The sequence below is a fragment of the Lissotriton vulgaris genome, unplaced genomic scaffold (genome assembly GCF_964263255.1).
Source record: "Lissotriton vulgaris unplaced genomic scaffold, aLisVul1.2 SCAFFOLD_901, whole genome shotgun sequence".
NCBI lineage: Eukaryota > Metazoa > Chordata > Amphibia > Caudata > Salamandridae > Lissotriton > Lissotriton vulgaris.
Genome location: NW_028241589.1, coordinates 418,620 through 439,852, shown reverse-complemented (window position 1 = coordinate 439,852; position 21,233 = coordinate 418,620). Strand labels below are relative to the sequence as shown.

The window sequence follows — 21,233 nt, the reverse complement described above, 5'->3', positions numbered from 1 at the left end:
GATGCTGTCTGCACCAATAAGCTCCCCCCTAAGGGGCCATCCACAGGGATTGCCAGTGTCAGTATAGGGGTGGAGGGTGGTGTACAGAACAGGCAGGTGGAAGCAACCTTAGTGTCCCTGGGTGGGGTGATTATCGCCACCCTTGCTGCCTTACCTCCAAACATGGACAAGTACAGGCAGTGGCCTAAAGTGAATGGGACTGAGGTTGAAGCTTTCAGAGACACTGGGACTAGTGTAACTATGGTCCTGGATGAACTGGTGCCCCCAGAGAGGTTGTTACCTGGCAAGTATGCAGACAGCACTACCAAACTCCATCCCATGGCTGTGGTGGATTTGGAATGGGGAGGTGCGTCAGGCCCTATGAAGGTAGCGGTGTAAAAGTTGTTCCCAGTCCAGTGTTTACTGGGCAATGATCTTGATGCATCTGCGTGGTCAGAGGTGGAGAGAGGACTCCATACCCGAGTGGGTATGTGCTGTGACTAGGTCACAGACTAGCCAGAAGGGAAAAGCTGGACAGTTGGACCTTGGAACAAAGGGTCAAGCATCCAAGGACAAGGGCACTGGGCCTGGAAAGCCAGCCCAGGGAACTCCAGAGTTGCAGGAAGAATCTAACCCTCATGGGGAGGATCTGGTCTCTGAGGGAGGGACTCTATCCCTGCCAGATCTGTCAGATTTGGCAGAACTTACCGGAGCAGGTGGACCCTCCAGAGAGGAGTCCAGTCAGGGACAGCGTGACTGTCTCACCCTTGAGAGCTTGAGGCGGATTGCTTCTAAGCAAGAGGAAGGGGATGACCGTGGGTTTCACACACTCGACTGGGAAGATGGACTGCTTTATACTGAGGCCAGAAACCTCAAGGAGGGGGCCACCAGGAGGTTGGTGGTGCCCCAGAAGTACAGAGAGGTCATCCTGACTGAGTCACGATATCCCCTTTGCAGGACATTTGGGACGGACAAAGACATGGAACCGGTTGGTGAACCATTTCTACTGGCCCCTTATGTCTGAAAAGGTAAAGGAGTTTTGCAGCTCCTGTGTCACCTGTCAGACCTAGGCAAGGCAGGGGTCAAGACAAAGGCTCCCCTAGTACCACTGCCAGTGGTTGGGGTTCCTTTTGAAAGGGTGGGGATGTACACTGTTGGTCCCCTGGACCCACCTACTGCATCAGGGAATAGGGATATCTTAGTGGTAGTTGACCATGCTACTCGATACCCTGAAGCCATACCTCTTAGAACCATTGATGCTCCTGCAGTGGCTAGAGCACCGCTTGGTGTTCACCAGAGTGGGTTTTCCAAAAGAGGTGATGTCAGATAGGGGCATGAACTTCCTGTCCAGCTATCTGACTGCTATGTGGGAGGAGTGTGGTGTCAACTACAAGTTCACCACCCCCTATCACCCACAAGAAAATGGTCTTGTTGAGAAATTCAACAAAACCCTGAAGGGCATGATAAATGGGTTGTCGGAGAAACTCAGTAGGAGATGGGATGTTCTCCTCCCATGCTTACAGTTTGCCTACAGGGAGGTGCCACAGAAATGGGTTTGTTTCTGGACACCCTGTGAGGGGGCCATTGAGCCTGCTAAGAGTCTTTAGAGAAGCCTCTTAAAGAAGCTAAGGACAATGTGCTTAATTATGTGCTAGGCCGGAGATCTAGAATGGCGGAGGACATGTACAAGGGTAACCGGAAACTGGAGGGCAGCCAGGAGCTAATGAAGCACTGGTATGATCAAAAGGCTACTATGCCTGAGAATACTCCAGGACAGTTGTTGTGGGTGTTGGAGCCTGTAGCTCCCAGGGCCCTCCTTGACAAGTGGAGTGGACCCTATCTAATCTTAAAAAAGAAGGGCAAGGTTACCCATTTGGTTGACGCTGGCATCCCCAGGAACCCTCACAGGGTCCTGCATGTGAATAGATTGAAACCCCACCATGATAGGGTAGAAATGACCATGTTTCTGGTCACTGATGAGGGTGTGGAGGAAACTGAGCCTGTGCCCGACCTACTCTTCACTAATGTGCAAGATGGGTCAGTGGAGGGAGTTGTACTCTCTCCCAAATTGACAGACCAGCAGCACAGAGATTGTAATCAGGTGCTGGAGCAGTTTGCTGGCCCGTTCTCTTTGACCCCAGGCATCACTGAGTTACAGTTCTGTTTGGACTACAGAGGTTTGAATGCAGACACCAAGACGGATGCTCACCCTATACCTAGAGCTGATGAGCTCATTGATAGATTAGGGGCTGCTAAGTACCCGAGTACTTTTGATTTGAATTCAGGTTATTGGCAGACTACCCTCACTGATTGAGCAAAGGAGAGGTTGGCATTCTCCACACCAGAGGGACATTAGCAGTTCAAGTAATGCCCTTTGGATTAAAGAATGCACCTGCCACCTTCCAAAGGTTGGTGAACAGGGTCTTGTCTGCGTTGGAACAGTTCAGTGCAGCTTACCTGGATGATATAGCTGTATACAGTTCTACCTGGGAGGGATCACTTAAACCACCCAAGGGAAGTGCTTCAGGCCATGCAGCAGGCAGGCCTGACTATAAAAGCAAGCAAGTGCCAAATAGGGCAGAGTTCCGTGGTGTACCTGGGCCACCTGGTAGGTGGGGGCCATGTATAGCCTCTCCAAGCTAAAATCCAAACTATTTTGGATTGGACAGCTCCTGTTACCCAGACTCAAGTCAGGGAATTCCTTGTACTGACAGGGTTCTATAGAAGGTTTGTTCAAAATTATGGGACCATAGTGGGGCCCCTAACAGACCAGACCTCTAAAAAGAGGCCCAAAAAGGTGCTTTGGACCCCAGAGAGTCAGAAGGCTTTTGACACTCTGAAAGCTGCTATGTGTTCAGCACCAGTGTTACTGGCCCCTGACTACACACAAGAATGTGTAGTTCAGACTGATGCTTCAGAGCAAGGGATTGGGGCAGTTGTGTCACAGCTAAATGAAGGGGGCCTTAATCAGCCAGTTGCCATTATTAGCAGGAGACTTCTTCCCACAGAGCAGAGGTGGAGTGCCATTGAGAGAAAGACTTTTGCTGTGGTGTGGTCAGTGAAAATGTTGAGACCCTATCTGTTTGGGACTCACTTTCGTGTTCAAACAGACCACATGCCTCTCAGGTGGCTCATGCAGATGCGAGGGGAGAATCCCAAGCTGTTAAGGTGGTCCATTTCCCTACAGGAAATGGACTTTACAGTGGCACACAGACCTGGGGTTGCCCATGCAAATGAAGAGGGACTTTCCATGCAAATGAAGAGGGACTTTCCAGTGTTTTCCACTTAGCCGATGAGGACTACCAGGGTGTAGGTTAGTAACCCACCACCTTTCGTTTGGGAGGGGGAAGGGGGTGTCAAAGTCATCCTGTGCCCTGGGCTCCCCCAACTTTTTGCTGACTGGAACTGGTGGTAACTGACTGACCCTGGGCTCTGTTTAACCAGGCCCAGGGCGAGTGCCAAGCTAAAAAGAACACCTTAGAATACAGTTAAGACACCAAACATACACTAGGGTACAATATGGTATAGTGGGGTACTCTTGTAATTGGCATGACCTACCCCATAAGCCCCTAGCATGTAATAGGGCAGGGAATTGGAACTACCTAGAAGTCTCCAGTATCCTGAGGCATGGCAGTGTAGAGGCAGGCAGATTCTCTGCACCAGCATGTGTGTCGTGCTGAAGCCTGGGGTAGGTTTAAAAGTAGCACTGGTTGCCAGGACAGCTTTTAAACCTTTGTGCCCAAACTCTACTTTGGGGGTATGTTTTCGCATATTAGGGACCCCCAGGGTCACCCCTAGGTATCCCAGGGGTGGGGGGGGGGGGGGGTCAGTAATCTATAAGCTATGTCCTGGGTAAAGTGAAATTTTACATTTCACTCCCCGCATTTTGTTGAAGAGCTGCTCAAATTCGACTTTGATGCTAGAAGAATTGGGTATGGATAATCTGCAAGATTTCTGCATATATTAAGAACCCCTGAAGTCTCCCCTAGTTGCACAGGGGGTTGGGGTCCTGTAGAAATTAGGGAAATACTTATAAAAATATGGTTTTATAAGTCCTGGTGCTAGAAAAGTGGCCCCGGTCATTTTCTCCATTGCAAACCCCATGGCCCATAGGTTAACATGGTAGGAAGTTATTGATTAACAAATATTGATAGGAGCGGACTAGCCGGACCATTCAAAGACTTCGCATGATCTCCCGATCACACAGAAGGCAGGATACCGTCAGCTCCTTCAGAAACAGTCCATGCAGATCTGGGGGAAAACTCTACATTCTTTGGCTCCATATCTTCTACCCCACTAGAACGTTTTTTCTATGTCAGACGACGTCAGAATGTGAAGGCCCTCACTCCCTGCTTTCCACGGGAGCCCCTCTATCATCACCCTCCGCATGCCGTTCAGCAGCAAACTGCCCCTACACACGTTGTGTCACTACTATATCGCACCGTTCAGAGACTGTACATACGACCCCCCCACCCCCCCAAGGATAGGTGGGAGGAGGAGCTGGGCTGCCCCCTCACTGAAAACCAATAGTCTTTCTGCTGCAGACAAACTGAAAGCATCTCCGCCAGCAGCAGATTGCATATCATTCATTACAAATACATTCACCGTCTTTACTACAAGCTTGCATCACCTACACCTCCGTGACAATGACCGGTGTGATCGCTGCGGGAGTGAAGCACAAGTAACTACTTGTGTAACGATATATATTTAAGAGACATTAGTTAGTTATAGATTCCTTACCTTAGAATATCCCCAGGCGTCAGACTGGATCCGGAAATTTTTGCGTAGCAGTACCTACGCGCATCGGTAGGCATCGTCCGCGGCTCCGCGTCCGTCGTGATGACGTCGGACTACTTAGACGCCGCCTCCGCGCACTGACTTCAGTTCTTATACACAGATTTTCCGCGCCAGAAACGCAGAGCCATGATAAAAACCAACACTGGTGCCATGAAGCTAGGGCCCTGAAAGGGGATGACCTTAACCCTAGATATCGGTTCGCAGAACGGAGAGGATGAGTGGGTCGGTAAGGAATCTATCACTAACTAATGTCTCTTACAGATATATTGTTACACAAGTAGTAACTTGCGCATCTGAAAGAGACACGTTCATGATAAATTCCTTACCTTAGAATAGATACCCTAGCAATACCAACCCCGGTGGTGGATCTGCGAACCAATAATCACACCAGAAAGTCCTGGAGGACGGAACGGCCAAAGAAGCCATCCCTCCGGACTTGACTGTCCAGGCAGTAGTGTCTTGCGAACGTGTGCAGCGAGGCCCACATAGCTGCCTGACAAATGTCCTGCAAGGGGACTCCTCGGCCCAGGGCAGTAGTAGTCGCCGTGGCCAGAGTGGAATGGGCCCTCAGCCCAACAGGAGGTTCCTTTTTAGCCAACAAGTAGCACGCTTGGATGCACAACACGATCCACCGAGAGATGGTCTGTTTGTGCACCGCCCGTCCTTTCTTAGCGCCCACGTAACCAACAAAGAGTTGGCCATTTACCCGGAACTGGCGTGTGCGATCTAGATAGTATGAAAGCGCATGTTTTGGGTCCAGACGGTGGAGCCGCTCTTCCTCTTTCCAGGGATGCGGAAGAGGGATGCGGAAAGTAGGTGGGCAAGGTGATGGACTGGCCAATATGGAAGGCTGCGACTACCTTGGGCAGGAAAGAGGGTGTTGTCTGTAACACAACCTTGTCCGGATGGACAGAAAGGAAAGGAGGTGTAGATAAAAGCCTGGAGCTCACTCACTCTCCTGGCAGAGGTGATGGCAACCAGGAAAGCAGTCTTCAGAGTAAGAAGGCGGAGAGGACAGTTATGAAGCGGCTCAAAGGGAGCGCACATCAGGTAAGTTAAAACCAGGTTCAAGCCCCACTGGTGCATCACGAAAGGAACAGGAGGGAACATATGAGTGATGCCCTTTAAAAATCTGTTAACAATTGGGGACTTGACAAAAACCAGGCTGATCAGGTAGCCTTAAGAAGGCGGAAAGGGCAGAAAGGTAGCCCTTGATAGTGCCCAGAGCAGAGCCCTGCTGGGCAAGAGAAAGCAGCAAGAGGAGAACCTCAGAAAGGGGGGCAGAGAGTGGATCCACAGCCTTTGCTGTGCACCATGCCACAAATCTGTTTCACCTGCTGGCGTATACCGACTTTGTGGAGGGACGCCTGGCTGCCAGAATCACATTACAAACTTCAGGAGGCAAGTCAAATGGCCTCAACTGTCGCCGCTCAATCTCCAAGCATGGAGGTGGAGACTGGACAGGTTCGGGTGGAGGACTGTCCCCTGCTGATGCGACAGAAGGCCCTCCTGAAGAGGCAGACGAATCGACAGACATGCTGAGTAGCTCGGGATACCAGTATCTCCGTGCCCAGTCCGGAGCCACAAGGATAACTTGGGCCCGGTTGCGTCTGTTCTTCTTCAGCACTCTGGGCAGAAGTGGTATAGGCGGAAAGGCGTACAACAGATCGCAGCTCCACTCGCGACGAAAAGCGTCTCCGAGCGAGTGTCGCCTTAGAAATTTCATCGCGCAGAACTGATGGCATTGTGCGTTCTCTTCAGTGGCTAATAGATCCAACCAAGGCTCCCCCCACTGCTGAAAGAGGCCTTGCGCCACATCAGAGTTCAGACGCCATTCGTGATCCATCATGCACCGACGGCTGAGTTTGTCCGCCCTGGCGTTCAGGGAACCTGCCAGGTGTTGAACCACCAGGGTCACCCCTTGATGTTCCAACCACTGCCTGAGGCGCAGAGCCTCCTGGCATAGGGTCCACGACCCCACCCCGCCCTGTTTGTTGCAGTACCACATGGCGGTGGTGTTGTCCGTGAACACCTGCACTACACTCCCCCTGGCGGAGGGAAGGAATGCCTTCAGTGCAAGCCTGATTGCCCGCAGCTCCAGAAGGTTGATGTGGAGCTGGGACTCCGCCGGAGACCAGAGGCCTCCGATCTCCACCTCTCCCACGTGCCCCCCCCCCCCCCACTCCCCCCAGCCCTGGAGGGACGCGTCCGTCACAACCACATGCTCCGGTTGGGGTAGGGATCTCCGGTTGGGGTAGGGATCTGCCACTGACCCAATCGCGGTCCGTGAACCACCACTGCAGTGAGATCAAGACATGGTTGGACAAGTTGCCCCGATGCTGGGCCCACTGAAACTTCAGGTCCCACTGCAGAGCCTGCATCTGCCACCGGGCGTGATGCACCAGAAGGATGCAGGAGGCCATCAGCCACAGAAGCCGCAGCGTCAACCTGACCGAGACTCAAGATAAAGGCTGAAAGATCGGAATCAGAGCCTGAATATCCCGAACGCGCTGTTCGGGAGGATAAACCCGAAACTGCGCAGAGTCTAGAACCGCTCCGATGAAGAGGAGCTTCTGAGGGTCACAGGTGTGACTTCGGCACATTGATGAAGAACCCCAGCAGGTGCTGGAGGTCGGCCTTAGTCTGAAGGTGGCTGACTACTTTCTTGAGCGAGCCCGCCTTAAACAACCAGTCGTCGAGGTAGGGAAAGACTGAAACCTCCAACCTGTGCAGATGAGCTGCGACCACCGGCATCACTTTCGTGAACACCCGTGGGGCGCCTGTAAGGCCGAAGGGGAGCACAGTACACCGAAAGTGCTCGTGGCCTACCGTGAACCGCAGGTAACGTCGGTGGGCCGGCAGGACGGGGATGTGAAAATAAGTATCCTGCAAGTTTAACGCTACCATCCAGTCTCCCTCATCAGCACCACGCTATAAGCAGCCCCCTCCCGCAAAGCCACGCTAGGAGGGGAGACAAAACCAGTGTCAGGCGAAGTGTCCAGACCACTGGCTTCCCCAAGCTCACCTGTCCAGTCTGCAGAAGACTGACACTCACGTGCCAGAGGGTCCTCAGACCCCTCCCAATCGCCCTTGTCACCCATCGCCTGGTACTGAGGCTCAAAGGATGGGGCCGGGTCATAGAAATAGAAATCTCTAAACGGCGTCTGATACGACGCCGGACCCGAATCGAGGGTAGGACCAGGGACGGCATCTTCCTGGGACTGCGCCGGGGGAGACACCCTTGGGGCCGGCGAGGTCGTCCGGCGGCAACCGGATCCAGTGGGGCCCTGCGGCGTCGGGACCAAAGCACCCGACAGAGCCGGGACCGAAGCACCCGGCCCGCTGGGGGACCAAGTCGGGGGCGCTTGGCCCAAAGGCGCCGCAGAACCCGACGGAGAAGTGAGCGACCTCGTGGCCAAGAGGAAGGCCTCGATCTCCTCTGGCGTCGCGTGCTGCCCAGGGACCGGCAGGCATGGAGCAGGCCGCAACGCCTGCGGCTCCGGCGGAGCAGGCTGCAACGCCCGCGGCTCCGGCGGAGTCGCCCGAACCCCCAGCCGCATCGCGCGGGCGATGTTGCCTCTTCGACTTCTTGTGCCTCTTACCTGAGGACTTTGAGCCCGAAGAAGACTCCCGGAACTGTTGTGACTCCAGCCCCTCGCTTACGGGAACGATCCAGTCTAGCTTTAGACGTCAGGGCCCAGCAGTCAGAGCAGGAGTTGTCGTCGCGGTCCAGGCCTAGACAGTGCAGGCACCAGCGATGGTGGTCGGTAACCGACATCAGTCAGCGCAGGGCTTGAACCCGGTCATCCCTACCGGCACCGGAGCCGAGAGACTTCGAAAGTAGATCAAAAAGATCGTAAAAAGTTAGTCAAAAATTGACTAGGGTACAACTTTTTCCAGATCTGCGCGGAAAAAAAGAAGAACTGACGTCACGAGCGGATGCGGCCTCTAAGTACTCCGACTACCTCATCATCATGGCGCCCACGACTGACGCGGAGCCGCATACCGACGCGCATGGGTACTGCTACGCAAACATTTCCGGATCCCGTCGGACGCCTGGGGATATTCTAAGGTAAGGAATCAGGAACGTGTCTCTTTCAGATAAAGCAGACTTTAGGCACGTTGCCTGGCACGGTCTGCACATTTGCAGTTACTGGACAGAGGTGCCAACAGCGCTGGACCACATGACTGGGCTACATATTAGACAACCCCCCAACCACGCTTCTAGGCTACACCGAGACACTGATCGCCAAGTTGCAGAGGTACGTTTCCCTGGCACTCATCCTCGCCAAAAGGCAGATCGCTTGCAGGTGGGGAAGAGTGGCGGCACCCAAATTCAAAGACTGGCTGCAAGATCTCATCAATTGTCAAGAGTAATTACACATCTATGCAGAAATCCTACCACCTTCCTCCAGCCAACGTGCTATATGGGCCCCTTCCAAATACATTTTTTGGAACACACCACTGCCACAGCCTCAGCCGCTGACCCTTGCATTAATGAGGATTGGCCACACACCAGGGATGTGAACGGATGCTTGAGAGACCTCACTCAGGCCAGGGTATAAAGCCCAAAAGGGGCAAACTGAATGGGTGCAGCAAGCTAGGGAATGTTACTAGAGCCACCCATGCGACAGGCTGCTCAACAAGGTCAATTCAAAGAACAGTGCCAAACAGCACATTTAATTTTTGCAACAGAGCTTCATGGATCATGTGTTAGAGAAGAACTAGATCTTTTTTGGGTGTGGCTTGACGGTGCAGCGGTCGCCAGGCATTAGGTCATCAACATAAACAAATGGCTTAACTACTGCTTGGAGAGGGGCTTTAGCTCAACCCATACGGTGGTAGCAGTAGTAAAAGTTGTAATTGGGCCGAAGCTCGCACGCCTCCACAAAAAATTGCTTATCCTACCAGCCATCTATATCATTTTAATTGTCCAGATGCCACGCCTTGAACTTTCAGGGAAATGCACATGACAAATTATTTTTAACAAAAGGTCTGATAACTAGATAATATACAGTGTTTGTTTTACTCTGAGCAGTAGCACAGACTGGAAAAAGGCAGTCATTGACTTTAGAGTACAGGCTTGCGTTTGAGAGCCCTGGTATATAGGAATCTATATGGATCTTAGGTCTGCTTGGTAGTGCAACTTGGAATGAACCTTATGTGAAAAAAGAAAAAAGAGCTTTAAGGGCACCACTAACAGAAGAGCTTAGGTTCCACTCACATTTTGATTCCCACGAGCACCGGATCTGATTGGACAAAATGAGTGTGCTTATAATTAAAAGACTGCATGTACGGACCCTATTGGCCTGCGCAAAATGTATACTGGCTGCAGCAGGACTGAGTAAGTTATGGTGACAAACCAATGATCATGGCAAGTAATTAAAGGTTTTACTGCAAGATCAATTAAACTCTTTGCAAGACAGACATAATAAAAACACAAGCAACCACAACTCAATTAATAAAATAAATATACAATAAGGGCTGCACTGTTAATTATGAAATGTTATGAGAAAAAAGGCACTAGGCCCCACCCACGTAAATGTGATAAGCCTATTAAAAGTTGACAGGCAGGTGGTGATATTCTTTATTAACACTTAGATAATTGTCACATGAAAGCTCACAGATTACTGTAGCGGGCAATGGTTGTGGTGTTGGTCACTCAATACAATAAGCTGTGGATACAGATCGTGTTCGCTGTTAGAATCAAGTGTTAGGCCATGTCAGGAAACATACTATTTAGCAGAACCAACTGTAATTTGGTATACCTCACACAATTTATGACTGTCTCACATGATTGCCTTGTGGAAAACCTCACGCTCCAAACAGCAAGCCTGACTTGGCTTTGGTGACAAGCTATATGCCCGTTTGGGACACAGGTACTTGTATATTGCAGCTTATCACCCGTGAGGGTATCCAGATACTGGGCCCTGTGATTCAGTCACAAAGCAAGGTCTCAAGATCACTGAAGTCTGGTGGTGTTCGGAAGGGGAGGGCGTTCCAGGACTTTGCAGCGAGGTGGGAGAAGATGCGGCAGATGCGCAGGGTCTGTGCGAAGGGGAGGCTGGCATAGTGTAGATTTCTGGTTGGTGGAAGTTCAGGCAGTGGTTCATGTATCCAGGTCCCTGGTCATGGAGGGCTTTGTAGTCATGGGTCAGTAGCTAGAACCGACATCTCTTTTGGATGAGAAGCCAGTGGAAGTCTCTCCAGTGCTGGGGGATGTAGGTCCATTTTGCAGGTTGAGGATCAGTCTGGCTGATGCATTCTGTATCATCTGGAGTAGTCTCATTAGTTCACTGGTGGTGCCTGCATAGCGTACACTACTATAGTCAAGATGACTGGTGATGAGGGCCAGCATCACTGTTTCTGGTGCTGATATGGAGCCATTTAAAAATTCTGCAGAGCAAGCAGGGAGTGTGGAAACAGACAGGAGACAGTGTCGACCTGTCATTTCATGGAGAGTTTGTTGTCCAGCATGATCCCATGGTTCCAGGTGTTGTCTTTTGGTGTGGGGGTGGGTCAGACTTCCGATGGCCACCAGGTGTCGTTCCATTAGGAGGTGTGGTTCTGGAACATCAGCACTTTTATCCGTGCTGGGCTTAAGGCAGTTGTCCTTCATCCAGGAATAGATGTTTTTCATGTAGTTGTGGAAGTTGGATTTCGCAGTGGTTGTGTCTGCTGAAAGAGAGGGGACGGGATGGGTGTTGTCAGTGTAGCTAATTACGTGGATGTTGTGGGCTCTGGCATTGTCGCCTTGCGGCATAATTAAGATTATAAAGAAGGTAGGACTGAGGGACACTGCAGAACTGGAAACAAGCATCCTGGGAGCGGTTTCTGGGCAAAACCCTTTATCAGCCAAGGTAGCTTGAACCCAGTGGCAAAGTGAGCAAGGGATCCACGTCTGGGTATACCCGGCCAACTTAGGGTGAACAAAGCAAACACAAGGGGAGGATGACGGAGAGCTGAAACTTAGAGGGGACGAGCTGTGTGTTGTCGGCATAGGAAATAATGTGGATGTTGTGGGCTCTGGCGACGTCTCCTAGCGGCCTAATTAAGACTTTAAAGAAGGTAGCTCTGAGGGACACAGCAGATGATGCGTTTGGGTTCTAAGGATTAAAGGGAAGGATAGGAAGGCAGATTCTTTGGGTGCGCCCCATGAAGAAAGAGGTCATCCATTTAAGGAGACCTCTTAGATATCGATTTGGTGTAGTCGTTTGAGGAGTGTGCGGTGGAAGACTAAGCTGATTGCTGTGGAGGATTAGGCAGCAGATTTCCTTCTTTAAAGTAGTGTGTGGATATCATCGAACTCATCGATACGAGACGTCTTGGTGCTGTGGCTGGCTCTGTAAAGTGATTGGGTGGGATCTAGCGGATTGTTTCGCTCCACGTGTTTGCGCGAGTTGCAGGTTTTCTCCAAAACTTTGTCGGTAGATCTGGAGATCGCTGGGTCAGCCGAGGGTTTCTGGAGGGGTCCGATGCCATGGGTGTGGTCTGTCTATTAAAGATTATGAAAAAGTCTGGTCTGGCTTATAAATTTCAAAAAGAATACATTAAAGTGGTCTGTTATGTGCCACTTTACAGCAAACGCATAATTTGCATTAAGAATTTACAAGGAGAGCACTTAAACAGCAGCAAGCACCTTGCACTTTTTTTTAGGAACAAAACGCATCATCAGCAAAAACAGACAAAGCATTTAGAACACAAAATTACAGATTTGCATTTCACGTAATTGCTTAAGTGTCATGAAATTACACAAAAGCAACCTACCAACATTTTACAGTTACAACACAATGTCCAAATCCCCCTTTAGTGCATCACTAATACATCAAAAAAGTACTTCAACAACCTCAAATTAATTTCAGTTCAGAAAACAGCTGACATGAGAGGCGAACATTGCAATGGTCAGCCTCCGAGAACTGTTTGCTGTAGATGCTGCACTTTTTGAAATCTTTTGTAAACAGCAAGTGCAACAAAGTAAGCAATGTTTTAATACTTTAAAACAGAATAGAAAATGTTGTCAAAAACAAGAACCTATTTGCCCATCTCCGAAATTGTGGGTACCTGTACTAGCATGTGAATTAGAGTACATTTTTCAAAGTTATTATATATATTTTTTTAAACACATTGCCTTACAGTTGGAAGGCAGAAATGCATAGAAAGTCAATTGGTAATAACACTTGTTCTACTGTTCTGTGTTCCCACTAGTCTCCTGATAAAAATGGTACCCCACTTGCATGAGTAGGCCCATTGCCCGCAGCAAGAAACTGCCCAAAACGCAACGTGGACAAATCATTTTTCCAGTGAAAACGGACCTATTCTCGCAATGTGCCTAACTGTTGATTTTGGGTCCTAGCCCAGAGGCCCCTAGGGAAGCCTAGTAAACCTATACATTTTTTAAAATGACACCCGTGGGAATCCAGGATGGGGTGACTTGTGTGGCTCTCACCAGATTCTGTCACCCAGAATCCCCAGCATACCTCAAATGTAGCTTTAAAAATAAAATCACGTTTTCCCCACTTTTCTGTGAGGAAAAGTTGTGGGATTACCAGGCTGCCACAAATTTCCTACCACCAAGTGTTCCCCCAGGTACCCCGATAAAAATGGTACCTCACTTGTGTGGGTAGGCCTATTGTCCGCGACAGGAAGTAGCCCAAAACTTACTGTAGAGACATCCAAATTATCTATCACAAAACTACCCGAGTTTTTGGTCCTGGGCTCAACGCCCATCTAGGGAAACCTACCAAATCCAGACGGTTCTGAAAACAAGACACCCTGGGGAGTACAGGGAGGTGTGGCTTGCCCAATGTTTTTCTACCTAGAACCCCCGCAAACCTCAAATTTAGCTAAAAAGTTACATTTTCCGCCATCATCTGTGTGGGAAAGTTGTGGGATCAAAGCACGTCACAAGTTTCCTACCACTCAATGTTCCAATCATGTCCTGATAAAAATGATACCTTACTTGTGCGGATGGGCCAAGACCCTGTGACATGGAAGGGCCAAAAACCTGTAAAGATTGATGGAGCCCCAAAGCGGGTCCAAATGGGCAATTTATTTTTAAGTTTTTAGGCTAACGCTACTTTGGACTCCCACATAAGTGAGGTATCATTTTTCTCTGGACACCAAGGGGAATGCTGGGTGGTAGGAAATGTGTGCCTGTGTGGTGATCCTATAACTTTCCCACACAAACATGTGAGGAAAATATGACTAAGTAAATTTGAGGTTTGCATGGTATTCTGGGTAAGAAAACACTGGGGAAACCCATGCAAGACACCGCGAGGCAAGAGTCAGTCCGCACACACTACCCTCTATGCACACCGCCAGCCAAGCGCCACTCCACGCACACCGCCAGCCAAGCGCCACTTCACGCACACCATCATCAAGCGCAAACACACCTACTGCAAAATGCCAGCCAAAGGTCTGTTCATGTAGACAGTCAGTTAAAATTCAGTTCACACACAAACTTCCTCTGGTTTATAGTAGTTTTCTGCCCCGATGAAACTAAAAACATCACTGAAACAGCCAAAATGCGTGCCTATGAAAACAAGGAACGCCCCTTGCCCGTGTGGCTTCCCCGTGACATGGCCATATCGCTGGTGCCTAGTGGGCTTTCTGCATCCTGAAGGGGTAGAAAGACTATTTTGGGGGTTTATAAAAAACATAATCCCTGGTACCTAGTGGAATGTCTGTCCCCCTGGGCTGGGGGGGGGGGCGCAGATCAGTGACGATTGTCAGAAGAAATTTGGGGGGGTGGGAAGGGGGATGTCATTGGCGCACCCATTTGGGGCACCCACCACCCCTATATACATAAAACAAATAAATCCCTGGTGCCTAATGTGCTTTCTGCAACACGCTTGGGGGGGGGGTAGCATAAAGACTGGTTGCAATTAGATTTGGGTGGGGGCAGCCGCCAATTTTTTATGCAACAGCAAAAAAGTCACTAGTGTCCAGTGGGCTTTCTTTGAGGATAATATTCCCCACCTGCCCCATAGGAGTCAGAAAGACTGTCCAGTTTGTTTGGGTAGGGTGGTGACATAGGAGTGCCCATTTTAGGCAACCCATCCCTACATTTACATATTTAAAAAATCCCTGGTGTCTAGTGTAATTCACCCCCCCCCCCCGAGGGGAAGAGGCAGAAAGACTGAATTTGCAAAACATTGGGGGCGAGCACAAAGGCCCTTGCCCATAGGGCAGCACCTGTCTCCCTGGTGCTTAATGGGCTAATCCCTGCTTAAGGGAGGTACTCCCAATGATAACTCTCACGTCTACCTCAGTGCTCAGGGGGCTGAGCTAGCCCTCTGAGCACTGAGGGAGTGAAACTGAAATGAGACTAAAAACTGAACAGCCTCAAGATCTGGAGAAGCTCAGCAGCAGCTCCCTGGGCTGTAGGGGGCAAGTATATCACTCTGGTGCCCTCACCAGAGGGATTTCTAGTGCCAAGTGAGTGGACGGCCAGGAGTCGTCCAACTCACACGAGCACTGTAGCGTTGAACAGCTCCCGGACGTACGTGCAAGTGGTTAAAGGGGGATAAGGAAAACAAAACTGTATCACAAAAAATGTCAAAGCTCTCCGAAACAAATCTCTGCCCTATATGCAAAAGAAAGGCAGTAAATGTGGTGGTGGAAGAACTTCGCAGCATAAATATACATTCAATCATCGAGGGCCCCAGATGTATTTTAAATCCAGTTTTTAACCAGCCAGCAGGTCAACACAGTCAATTCACAACCTTTTAGGAAGAGTGAGGAGGATGAGAGAGTGAAACAAGGCACTGATGGTGAACAAAACTAGACAGACATGTCCAGTAGAATTACCTTAAAGTAGAACTGCACACAAAATATACACACACACACAAGCATCAGACTATGCATCAATGTGCCCCTGTAGGGAGTGTCTCAGAACGATCAGTGCAACAGGAAGCGATCAAGATCTCATACAACGTCAAGCCATATTTGGGGAGCCCTCCCTCGCATCCATTTATAATTCATCTCAATATTCCTATGCTTTAAGACTTTGCTGTAGAAATGACAAAAGACTTTGTCCTTTTCTATCTCGGCGTGGATGGCACTGTGCTAATCCTATTCTTAAAGACTGATAGAAAAACAGACATTTGAGGTGAACAGATCTAGAGTGTTGCTGGTGTTGAGAGTGCTCTAACAGGAGCTGCTTTCCACCTAAACTTGAGAACTACCCAGAGTTCTCTCCTTTTTTTTGCATAATTTATGTGTCACTCTGTGCCTGAAAGGGTTTTGTTTTGACACATATATACATATACATATGTACATATACAGTAAATAGGGTTGGTGCTAAAAACAGACTTGTTGTACTGCTTTATGCACCCCTATTTTCCTGGAGAGTTGGCCCCCTTGGTTCCATTTAATCTGAGCATTGTTATCCTAGGGCATACGCACAATAAGTTGCAATAGCCCATTTGGCAAACCAAGTCCATGGAGGGGGACCCATAGTTTGGATCGATTTATGGAGTTGAACGCTTGTTTGAGATCTACAAACACAACATTTAAATAGCCCTTTGCAATGATTACTTCCTTCCAGGTTATCGACAAGAAACTGAATACCCGTTCCAGGGTGCTAGTAGATGCCCTGAAACCATGTCAGAGGTGAGACAGCATATTGTTATCCTTGATCCAAATATTCAGGTGCATCAGGATCAACTTGCCAAAGACTTTTTCAGCTGTATCCATGAGGCTAATTGGTCTATAATTAGAGAGGTTACCTTTATCCCCATTTGGAAAAATCAGGATAATGTTGGCACCCCTCCTCGTGCTATTGCATTAAAGGTTGAGAGAAGTATTGGGCTCCATATGGTGGATTCTAAGCGATAGAGATACCCTGGGTATTGTATCTAATCCTGGCGCTTTGCCCTTAACCAAGCTAGTGATTGCCATTATAGTTTCTTCTAAGGTAAAGGAGACTACTTCTTCTGGGGCGATTTCTGCTGTTGCACTTTGTTCAGCCTGTGGAAACTCAAGGACCATATCACTGCCCGGCATAGCATACAATTGTTTGAAGTACTCCTCCCAAACGTGTGGCTGGATAAAAAAATTAAATCTTCTATTACAGTGTTCGCTGCTCCTTTGGACAGTAAATGGCAAAATAATTTGCTGTTTTTCTAACATGAAGCTTTAGCCAGAGTGCGCCACTTCTCTTCCTCCCAATTTGTTAGCTTATATCTGCGCCTTCTTATAAGCTGCTTGTATCTCCACTATGTGGACATTGCTCGCACCCTTTACTGCTGCAACTTAGGCTGCCTTTGCCTGCTTGCAGGTCCCCTTAAAACAGGCATATACCTGCATTTATTGCACATGCTTACTATTTGTCTAGAAAAGTGACCCTTAATTGACATGAGAAGATGTGATAAAGTCAACAGAATAGTTGGATCACCACATCCCAAGTTACTCAAATTCTCAAGGGCAAACGCTACCTCAGCATATATAGTGGTTAGAAAAGTCTCATCTGAAACTAGTTGGTTCCATTGGATCCTTCAGTCATCATCTGAGGTTACTATGGGGGTAGCCATTCTATCAGAGCTCTTTTGCCAGAAAGGAGTGTTGACCAATTCCAAAACCAGTGCATGATGGTCACCGTCATGCCTTGGTATGATGATCATATCAGGTCTTTGTTCCATAGTTCCAAGTCAACCATTATCCTGCTTCTGGGATTCCCCCCTTAAATTAAAGGTAGCTTCCAAGTCAGATTGCGTCCACCCGTAGAAGGCGCGTACACCTTGGGTTAGAAGGAAAAGTAGGATTTGCTGCCCCACCATAGTACATCTCTTAAGTGGGGACACCTGCAATTGCTTAATACCCCTTGCTAGTTCTTCCTCTTGAACTAAATCCCTTACTACTTTTCTCCCAAAAATCTTAAATATCCAACTCTTTATTCTGCTACCAGATTAACCATGGACCAGTGTTACTTTCTGGGTTGTTTACTGAGCTTCGTTTTGTTTAAATTAGTTCTCGTAGCCCAATGAACATTACTTAAACCCGAAAAAACTTTATCGCTTGAAAAGGTGCCCCCCCCCCCCCCCCCTAAAAAGGCCAAGCAGAAGAAATGTGTGAGCCTAATTCAAGGCTACTTTATGCGTGGGACTTCAAAGCCACAGCTCCCCACTAGGATTATATGTAAACTACTAGCAACCCCTCCCCCAACTAAGAAAAATGTGTAATTACCAACGAAGCGGTCCTTTTATAAAGGTACTTAAACTAGAATAATAAAATGAAAAGGACGGTCACAAAGTACTAGCAATGCGTGCTTAGGTGTTTCGCACCGGAGAGGCCAGTTCTCGATGGCTCTGAAAAGGGATTTGTAATACTACACCTGCGTGACAATGGCTGCCTAAAAGGGGGCAATTGGTGGCAGCCTGCAGCAGTTAAATCATTATTCGTCATGTCAAACAAGGGCTCTGCCTGCACATGCCCGCAGCGTCACTAAACGCGCTATCTTTGGCATGCAAAATACTCTGCGGGGTGACTAGGTCTAACACCGGAACTGGCACCCAAACCATCTGCTACATTTTCCCTTATCAAAGTACTAGCCAGTATTCGGTAGACTGTCTCGGCACTCCTGGAGTACGTGCAATGTGGGTACGTGTTAAACTGTCAGTACTTGGGGCCTAGACACCAGAACAGGGCCGTAATGCATAGCCCCTATTGTTGGCCGAGCAGCGGGGAAGCCCTTACAAATCTAACGGTCGTGGGAGGCGGGTGGATTTGAAACGACCATAAATAATGTTCGCGGCTTTAGAGGTTTCTGCAGATTGTACCGTGACCAGCAGATCACTGCACCGAACTAGCAGCAGCGCCAGTGGGCAGTGTATGCTCACAACCGCTCAACCGTAGCATTGAGCCACAATGCAAATACACTGCACCCCAACCATGAACCAGAGACATCTTGGCACGGAGGCACAGAAGAAGCGGGAGCATGCCGCTACAAACCTGCCATGCCGCTGTATCCCAGACCTCACATTCGTAGAGTCCTCTTAAAGGATGTCGTCTTCCAACCTAAGCCCTCCCAACGAAATAGATCGCTTGGCTCCCTCCGAAAATAACAGGCCCTAGCATGGCCTCATCGTGCGACGAAGCCATCTCGTTTCACAGAGAACAAGGCCACACACAGCCACTGCTACACAAACGAATCTGAGCAATGCCATCACTGCACAAGTCTTACTGGGCCCCACCTCTTCCAACACACAAAATCAAATCATCCAACATCCCTCCCCCAACAGCAGCCATGGAAACTGAGCTTTTCACGCGCCCCTCCTCCTCGCCTCATCCACAGCACAACACCCAATACCTCACAATGCACCCAGAAGTGTAAAAGACACGAGAGGCACAGAGGCGTAGAAACACAACCCTGCCCACAAACGGCGACGCTTGGGTACTCACCCCTCCGAATCCCTGGTACGCCATGTCAGAGGGAGGCCGGGAAGGACGTACAGAGGGATGCACCGGGGCGTAAAAGGTCGCTGCTTCCGCGATGCCTACTATGCCCGCTGCTCGCCCCTTGAAATCCGAAACTCCTCCTACCGCCCGGGTTCTAGTGCTCAGCGCCCCTCTCCTGTCCTCCGCTGCGAGCCTTGCTCATTTATTATTACAAATCTCGGAAGTCCCAACTGCCCAAAGAAAGCTTCTAAGCAAGGCCGGAGAGCTCTGATTGGCTGTCTGAGGCCCCGCGAGCTTTGCTTCCTCTTCTGTCAGCTTCCCTTACTCCCCCTCCCCCATGTGACGTAACCGCGGCCTCTCGCCTCTTCCCGTAAGGGAGCGTGAGGAGGGGGGATGAGTGTAGTCACAGAGACCGGGTGTTTCTGGTTCGAGGTGGAAACAAGCTACGAAGAATAGCCGAAAGCAAAAGCTGCGCGGGATAAACACAACACATGGCGGTGGAATATAAAACAAGCGACACACCTCTTGTAGTTGAAGCTTCTTGCACCGTGTGTGGCATGTTGGCGAACTCACACCCGGGAAAGTAAAACAACAACTGGCTGAGGTTAAAAAATCAACTATGTGTATATATGTATATAGAGATAACTCTAATCACTAGTATATGTAGTAGACAATTGTACTCTCTACCATTCCTATGTGACTCTTCGAGTATATCCATTTGTATCTCTTCCTTGAGTGACTTTACTATTTGTACATTTGCAATTTTTCTTTCTGTAGTATAAATCTTTATTCGGTAAATTGATCACCATAAAAGACAACAATATACATTTTAAAATACATTTCATCAAATTATACTAGCAGCAACAAGGGTTGACCAAACTTAAAATACGACTAAACACTGACATAATAATAAAACCACAGACAAAAAAGATACTCCAGGTACTCAGAATTAGCAGCTTCAAACAACTCCACTCAAGGTAGGTAGAGGCCTTGCAATCATTCCCAAAGATCTTGATCTAATAATCCAGGCACTACCTAAAAACTTTGCCACCCCGCATATCAATGGGGTAGATGATAGATCCGATGTAATCACTCGTAATGCCGAGCGATGGCACCTCATCCCCAGACCTTTACATACTGGTTTCAACCAGTTTTTCCGCGCCACTTTATACGCGGGGCAGGCAAAAAGAAGATGGGCCACGGACTCTTTAGGGGCCGCACAACCAGGACAAGATCGCAAGAGGCCGCCCTGGTTGGACCATTTTGAAGTAAATTCGCGTACCGGGAGGGTACCGTACCTTAATTTTAAAAAGAGGGTCCTGTCTAGAGGCTTAGTTATCAAGTCCATGAAGGGTTCAAGTTTCCTTGCACTCTTACACTCCAGAAAGGACTCTGTAAGTGAACCCCCTGTTATACCACGTAATGCTTCAGCCTGAACCCAATCCCAATATAATTTCTTGATAACCATTTTGGGCGGGGGTGCTTGAGACTCCCAAATATCTCTCAAACCCAATTGGGAGACCAGTAGCCTCAAGTTTTTCAACCAGCCAATTTTACACCCAGAGTCGAGTAAAATTAGCTCGTCCACTACTTCAGCATATTTGGCCAACTCCTTAGTCCTTCTCAAGCGAACCCAAAAAAGCAATGGTCGCAGCCTCACTATATCCTTTAGGGCACGTCTACCAAGGTCTAGCCGCAAGGGGATAAGCGGAGTGGAAACAGGGAGTGCCACCACATCTCTAAAAAACTTATTTTCTGCTAAGGTTAGCTCATTTACATTGTCGAACCCCCATAATTCGGAGCCGTACAATGCAGCCGGGAGTATCTGGCCATCGTAGATGGCCATTACCGGGGACACTGGTTTGCTAATTGATGCCCGGTGCTCTCGTAAGATCACCCCCGACACTCTTTTGTGGCCCAATAGCATTTTCGCTAAGTGATCCTTCCAGGTCATTCGGCTATTTAGCCGGATCCCTAAATAGTCGAATGCCTCGACCAACTCCAAGGGAGTCCCATTAAGCAGAAAGTTGTTTTTAAAATTTTTGGAGGGTGAAAAGGCC

At 49.0% G+C, this 21,233-nt stretch overlaps 1 protein-coding gene across 2 annotated transcripts in view; it reads right to left on the bottom strand.

Annotated features, from left to right (window-relative positions):
* The window catches only part of LOC147670609 (grancalcin-like), a 185,499-nt gene extending 166,114 nt beyond the window's left edge, over window positions 1-19,385 (bottom strand). For both annotated transcript variants that reach the window (XR_015303646.1, XM_086948133.1), the window contains exon 1: window positions 19,177-19,385. The gene's annotated coding sequence lies outside the window, so the exon portion shown is untranslated. The remainder of the gene's footprint in view (window positions 1-19,176) is intronic.
* Window positions 19,386-21,233: the final 1,848 nt, after the last annotated feature.